The sequence below is a fragment of the Triticum dicoccoides genome, chromosome 7B (assembly GCF_002162155.2).
Source record: "Triticum dicoccoides isolate Atlit2015 ecotype Zavitan chromosome 7B, WEW_v2.0, whole genome shotgun sequence".
Lineage (NCBI taxonomy): Eukaryota > Viridiplantae > Streptophyta > Magnoliopsida > Poales > Poaceae > Triticum > Triticum dicoccoides.
In genome coordinates, this window is record NC_041393.1 from 173517049 (window position 1) to 173525318 (window position 8270).

An 8270-nucleotide genomic window follows, 5' to 3' on the forward strand; every position below is an offset into this window, starting at 1 on the left:
CCGCCCGAGACCATCGTCGACCTCACCATCGCCTCCCTCGAGCTCACCGCCTCCGCCCTCGACCTCACCGCCGCCGCCCAAGCCAGAGCCTGCCCTTGTCGCCGGCCGTAAGGCTCTGCCTCTACTGTCCCCTACCCTCCTCTCTCTCTCTGCTAGGGCAATTTCATATATATGTTGATACTGTGTTGATGTTCATATGAACCCTAGGTGTTCATATGAACCCTAGATTTTTTTAGGGCACTAGGCATTTTATAGCATTTAGGAAAAATGATTAGCAATTTTTTTAGGAAATTAGCTAGGGCAATTTTTATGAAAATGCCTAAACAGTAATTCCATTTAGCTTTAAACTAATACAGGGTATATAAATAATAGTAGCATTTAGATTTAAATTAACAGAGGCTATAAACAAAAAACACTTAGCTATAAAAAAATATTTGGACTACGGACCTGAATTTGTTCCAAATTTCATTCAAATGAACTTTGAATTATTTGGACTATGGACCTGAATATATGACTTGTGCTGGAATGATGCTGAGTGGCCTATGTTTTGCCGGAATGTTGATTCATTTCTGTTCTGGCAAATTTCAGGTTCTCGATTTGTTCACTTTTTAGCAAAGGTCATGCCGAAATTTTCCGTGAATTTCGGCATGACTTGTGCTACAAACTAGGACATATCGAGTGCCCGGGATTTGCCGCACCAGGAAGGAGTCAACATTCCTGCAAAACAATAGGCCTTTTTTATGTCATTATTCATTTTATTAGGTCTAGAATTAATTGACTAGATTTAATCATAGGAAACATGGCTAGCAACGATGAAGGGCAGGGTTCTGGTGATTGCTACGACGCCTACCGGGCGGTAGAAGAATTTTTTAGCCTTACCGACGATCAACTGATGTTATTGTTGGGCCCACAGGTGGCATCGGGGACTGAGACCGACACGCAGACCGGTGCTGAGACTGAGACCGGCGCTCAGACTCAGACCGTCATCGAGACCGGCGCCGAGACTGAGACCGGCGCTGCCTCGGGGAGCGGAGCCAGTGTAGAACCGAAAGCAAAGAGGCAACGGGTTCCTAACAAACTCAAGACTACTAGAGTGGTGGTCACGGAGGTGGACGACGGCAAATTTGAGCCAACGGCGCCCGAGGAAGCGCGTCGATGCTACGGCAATCAAATAGGCTGCATCGTACGGACAACCGCCACCATCAACGATGAGAAACTACAGAAGATAGAAAATATGAGGAGCTCCCTCCTAAAGAAGTTTCACCAGATATTCTTGTTCCCGGGCCGGAATAAGAAGGATTATAAAGATCCAGATGAGGACCCGACAATGAAGAAGATAAACAAACACGCCATGACCAAGTTTAGCGACGCGTTGGCCGCCTAGAAAAATCGAGTGAAAGCAAGGATCATCGATAAGAAGGAACCCTACTCTGAGATTGTAAAGGATAATCCGACAATCACGGAAGAGCAGTTTCAAATATTCAAGGAGGCTTGCGAGGCCGAAGATGCCAAAAAAAGTCAAAGTACATGAAGGGGCTTCAAGAGAGGAACTTTGGGAGCCACCACCTCGGAAGCCGTGGTTACGGCGGAAAGAGGTCCAAATGGGCCAAAGAGGACGCGGAAGCCGCGAGTCTGGGCATCCCAGACCCCTTGGCGGAGTTCACTGTCCCGCAGGAGCATGACATCCTCAGGGCCCGGCACCGTTGGGACCAAGTGAACAAGGTTTACAAGACAACACCGGTCATTAAGGAGTTCATGAGACTGTTGGTAATTTTAGTTTCTGATCAATTCGACTGCACACGTTAGTCATATTTGTAAACGATCGTTGTGCCTTTTGCAGAGAGAGCAGCACAGGATTGCGGCCGAAAGCGACTCGCCGTCCGAGGCATTGGCGAGGCCCAAGTGGGACACTCCACTCAACCGGGTGTTGAACATATTGAAACGACAACCGGTGGATACTCGACCGTCGTATGGACGCATGCACGGTGTCGGAGACGGCGCCACGTGGAAGAAGTACTACCGTGAGACCACGGAGGAGAGAAAGGAAAGATGGAGGTTAAATGAAGAAAACATCGACAAGAGGGTTGAGATTGCGGTTGAGAAAAGATCAACTGAGACAGTCGCAACAGCGGTAGCTGCCGCAAAACAGGTGGCTTTAGATATTTCTACTACCTTGGTTCCGGCCGTTTTCAATTGGAGCAGGCAAAATCCAGAGAAAGATGCAGCGGACTTTCCCCTTGCTGACTTCTTGGCGGGGAGCAGCTCGACTAGCGTTGCACCAGCACCTGCAGCTGCACCTGCTCCCGCACCGGCTCCCGCACCGGCTCCCGCACCAGACGTGCTAGGCGGTGCTTCTTCTTTGGCTGAGCTCGACGCCCTCACGGCATCTGTCACACCGGCCCCCTTCAATATAAATGTATAATCTCCCTTTTTCGTTGCCTTTCGGATGTCTCACGTCGCAGACTTTTCTTTGCAGGCCGACGAAACCCCGTGCACCATATTGTACACCATCGGCGACCAGAAGGTGGACGTGGGGAAGGCGACGATAATGGAGCCGAAGGAACCATTGTTCCACAGCCGGCCGATCCCCCCGAACGTCTTCAAGGTTTCTGTGGCCAGTGTCAAACTGGGCCACGAGAATTTGCCTCCTCCAGTACTACTGGGGGATGATGACGAGACACCGCGGCGGCTTGGTGATTGTTGCAATGCTGGGTGGGTCCTGTTGTGGCCAAAGAGTCTGCTTCGTCTGGAGGCGGCCGGGAGCACACCCACGAGCACGCAGCCTCAGCAAGGTATGAACATCAACACCCTACCTACCCAATTAGCGTCGGGTGTCGGGTTGGGTGATGGAGGTCGGGGTAAGGAGGAGGCTCCATTAGTCGCTGATGACATCGCCATGGATGAGGATGAGGACGACAATGGCACTGCTGAACAGTATGTCTATACTGGCGCCTCCTCAGGGTTTGAGCGTCATGAGTCGGTGCCTGAATTGCCGTCTCAACATATTATGGATGACCTTCCGGTAGTGAAGAAGTTTAGGAAGAGAGCGAGGAAAGGCAAAAAAAGCTGTTTCTATGATCCAGCCGCCTCAGCAACCTCGGCTTCAGGACCGTATAGATATCCCCAATGCGGATAAATGGCATATCCCTGGTCAACCAATCCTACCTACAACAGCTCTACGGGCCAGATTCGGCGATCTAAAGAGACTTCATGACGATGTGCTGCGGGTAGAGAAAGACCTCATCGCCTCGAAAGATCCAGGATGCCCACTCTACGTGGTTAACGTTCCGCGGCAAATGTCGTACGTCGACAGCTTCCCCGCGGATAAGTTCTTCCTCTGATTTGATTACATATTCGACATGTTTCACGTGAAGAAGCTGGATTTTACGTTTGTCCGCCTTTATGCCTTGCACATGAACTAGATCATCGGGGTTGAGCAGATATCTCATATCTGTGTCGCTGACCCGTACTACATGCACGAGGGCTTCTTGGGAGTCTGCGCAAATCACCGTGAATACGCGAGGGATTACATCGTCAGTTTCATGCTCACCAATAAGAACAAGGGGGCGATTCTCGTGCCTTATCATCCCGTGTAAGTCATCCGTGCTGCTATCCTTCCTTCGATTTCAATCATTCATTTTCACGATGGAGGCTAATTAATTTGAGGACTTATTTTGCGCAGCGGCGGGCGCGCCGTCCTCATCATCCTCTACCCCCGATTCTCCCACGCTCTTTACGTGGACTCGTCGAAGAACATTCACAAAAAGGATTACACCCACATCAAGGATGTTCTCGACAGTGCTATCTATCACTACCAATCACTGGGTGGAGAGGTCAGGGACAAGAAGATGAGGGGTGGCAGGGTCGCCTTTGGCCATAAGACCAACTTCTGCTGCATCCAGCAACCCGACAATTCTCTTAATGATGGATTCTATGTCCTACACCACATGCTGGAGTACAGACGGGATCACCAGAACCTTCGCATGGCACCTTCTTCCGGCGATGCCCATATTCTGCAATGGGCAAAGGACATAGGAGATATCGAGGATCATCGACTTCGAGCTGAGTTCTATAACATCCAGCGCGAACTTGCCCAAATCATCATGAAGGAGGTCGTCGGAAAAATAAGGATGTTCTACGGAGAAGGACAAATGTCGCGGGAAGATGTCCGAACATGGATATCCTCTCAGCGTCTCGACCCGAAGCCTTTCACTAGGCTCGGTGACTATCTCCCTGACTTGGATGGATGGAACGACATGTTGGAGTGATTGTCGATATATGACAATGTGTCCGTTTAGTCCATACTTTCTGTATGACAAAACTTTGAGTTATGCACAGTGAAAATTTATTTGTGATGTAATTAAACCGTCCTCCTCCTCGACTAGCGAAAATCACTCTAGTTAGGGCATTTTGGGGTACGATGAACTTTGTTATTTATGCTTATGATATGTTGTTTTTATTTTTGCCAAGTCTGTCTCTTTCTGTTACTCAACTATATATGTTGCATATCATCGACTCATGTGATGATGCAGGTGCATAGATCATAGATGTCGAAGAAGTGCTATGCCAGGAGTATATATATATACGACAAGTGGCCGGAGTGTCAGGCCCTTCCGGTTTTCGAGCGACAGGCAGTAGTTAGTTTAGAGGTTCACGCTAATGCGAAAGAGGGATACGAACTCATGTTCTCAAAGTGATAGCTCTTCTCGCGTATATCATTGTTTAGATGGATGACAATGTATTTGCATATCATTCGAGACTTGTATCGCTATTTTCAAGATGATGACGAGAGACCACTTTGTGTTGGATTATGATTATGATGATGACATGATTTGATGAGACTAATTGTATGTATATGCTATGATTACATTTGTATGTGTATGATATGCTAAAGATTATTGTATAAAGCCTATTCAAATACAAAATAAATACAAAACAAATATGCAGGAAAAAAACTAATAAATAAACTAGTAGTAGCGAGGGGGAAATTTAGCAGTAGCGCCGCATTGTCAATAGCGCGTCCCAGCAAACAGCACTGCAGATATTATCAGTAGCGCCCTTTCCCTAAGAGCGCTACCGCTATTCATGTATAGCAGTAGCATGGGGCAACCGGCGCTACTGCTATACGTTAGCTGTAGCGCCTTATTAGTAGCGTCGGTGCCCACGCTACTGAGAGGCCCAAAACCCTCGCTGCTGCTAGGCTTTTCCCTAGTAGTGGAGCCTCCGTCAAGATTGTGGAGTTGAACCAAGGAGTTTGTACGGGCAAGTAGATCGCCTACTTCATGAAGATCAACCCTAGTGAGGCAAGTCCTTCGTGGGCGATGGCCATGGTGGGATAGACAAGGTTGCTTCTTCGTGGACCATTCATGGGTGGAGCCCTCCGAGAACTGATACGTCTCCAACGTATCTATAATTTTTTGATTGTGCCATGCTATTATATTATCTGTTTTAGATGCTTAATGGGCTTTAATGTGCACTTTTATATTATTTTTGGGACTAACTATTAACCGGAGGCCCAGTGCCAGTTGTTGTTTTTATGCCTATTTCAGTGTTTTATAGAAAAGGAATATCAAACGGAATCCAAACGGAATGAAACCTTCGCGAGGATAGTTTTTGGAACAAATGCAATCCAGGAGACTTGGAGTGGAAGTCAAGGAAGCAACAAGGTGGCCACGAGGCATGGAGGCGCGCCTAGGGGGGTAGGCACGCCCCCACCCTCGTGGGCCCCTCGTAGCTCCACCGACCTACTTCTTTCACCTATATATACTCTTATACCCTGAAAACATCTAGGGGAGCCACGAAACCACTTTTCCACTGCCGCAACCTTCTGTACCCGTGAGATCCAATTTTGGGGCCTTTTCCGGCGCTCCGCCGGAGGGGGAATCGATCATGGAGGGCTTCTACATAAACACCATAGCCTCTCCGATGATGTGTGAGTAGTTTACCACATACCTTCGGGTCCATAGTTATTAGCTAGATGGCTTCTTCTCTCTCTTTGGATCTCAATACAAAGTGCTCCTTGATCTTCTTGGAGATCTATTCGATGTAATACTTTTTAAGGTGTGTTTGCCGAGATCTGATGAATTGTGGGTTTATGATCAAGATTATCTATGAACAATATTTGATTCTTCTATGAATTCTTATATGCATGATTTGATATCCTTGCAAGTCTTTTCGAATTATCGGTTTAGCTTGGCCTACTAGATTGATCTTTCTTGCAATGGGAGAAGTGCTTAGCTTTGGGTTCAATCTACTTCCGTTCTTCTTAGCAATTTTTATGTAGGCATCACTCCTTGGAATAGATATATTCTTTATACCATTACCGGAGGGGATTTCTTGGGTAGCCATACTTTTGATTCCTATAATGCTTTGATAGATTTACCACCTCTTTTGGTTAATGGAACTATTTTAACTTTGGAACATGTGATGCAAAGACTTGAAATTATCGAAAATAAAGTTGCCACTGTAGAGTTGATCGAGAATTTGGATAAAAAGATCTACAACCAAATTACCCAATATGGATGTAAGGTAGGAGTTACTCTAAATTTTTTTCAAGAAAAAGAACCCATAGTTAATGAAAAGATAGATCAAGTCCACTAGAATTGATAAACTTGAGGATACTATTACCAACTTAGGGTCTGCCTTTTCTGCCGTGAGAAATACTTCAAATCCTCCTACTACCAAAATTGCCAAATTTATGTATGTTCCTAAAAATAAGGGTGAATCTTCTAGTAAGGAAAATGCGGATCTCAAATCAATAAGTGTTCACCCCAACTTTTTTGCTATCATTAAGGAACCTTTTGCTACAAATGAATTTCTTGATTTCTTGCCTAGGATTTTGATCATTAATAAAAAGAAGGAAATTTCAAAGGGTTATAAGTGTTCAATTGAAGAATTGCCAACCAAAAATGACAATACCCACATCTATTCTTGTTTTTATGCCTAGCTAGGGGCATTAAACGATAGCGCTTGTTGGGAGGCAACCCAGTTTTATTTTGTGTTCCTTGCTTTTTGTTCCTGTTTAGTAATAAATAATTCGTCTAGCCTCTGGTTAGATGTGGTTTTATGTTTTAATTAGTGTTTGTGCCAAGTAAAACCTATAGGATCTTCTTGGGTGATAATTATTTGATCTTGCTGAAAAAGTCAGAAACTTTCTGCTCACGAAAACAATTATTAAAAATAACCAGAACGTGATAAAATACTGGTTCCAATTGCAGTAGATCAATCAACAAATTATCTTGTTCGTCCTATTTTTTCAGAATTTTTGGAGTTACAGAAGTATACGTTTGATACAGATTGCTACGGACTATTCTGTTTTTGACAGATTTTGTTTTTCGTGTGTTCTTTGCTTGTTTTGATGAATCTATGGCTAGTATTGGGGGGTATGAACCATAGAGAAGTTGGAATACAGTCGGTTTAACGCCAATATAAATAAATAATGAGTTCATTACAGTACCTTAAGGTGGTGATTTGTTTTCTTATACTAACGGAGCTCATGAGATTTTTTGTTAAGTTTTGTGTTGTGAAGTTTTCAAGTTTTTGGGTAAAGATTTGATGGATTTTGGAATAAGGAGTGGCAAGAGCCTAAGCTTGGGGATGTCCAAGGCACCCCAAGGTAAAATTCAAGGACAACCAAAAGCCTAAGCTTGGGGATGCCCCGGAAGGCATCCCCTCTTTCGTCTTCGTCTATCGGTAACTTTACTTGAGGCTATATTTTTATTCACCACATGATATGTGTTTTGCTTGAAGCGTCTTGTATGATTTGAGTCTTTGCTTTTTAGTTTACCACAGTCATCCTTTCTATACACACCTTTTGGAGAGACACACATGAATCAGAATTTATTAGAATACTCTATGTGGTTCACTTATATCTTTTTAGCTAGATAATTTTGCTCTAGTGCTTCGCTTATATCTTTTTAGAGCACGGTGGTGGTTTTATTTTATAGGAATTATTAATCTCTCATGCTTCACTTATATTATTTTGAGAGTCTTTTAGAACAGCATGGTAATTTGCTTTGGCTATAAAATTAGTCCTAATATGATATGCATCCAAGATGGGTATAATAAAAACTTTCATATAGAGTGCATTAAATACTATGATAAGTTTGATACTTGATAATTGTTTTGAGATATAAAGGTGGTAATGTTAGAGTCATGTTAGTTGGGTAATTGTGGAATTGATAAATACTTGTGTTGAGGTTTGCAAGTCCTGTAGCATGCATTTTGGAGATCGAGCTCCATGGAGCCCTTTATTTTGAACAATTCAAAAT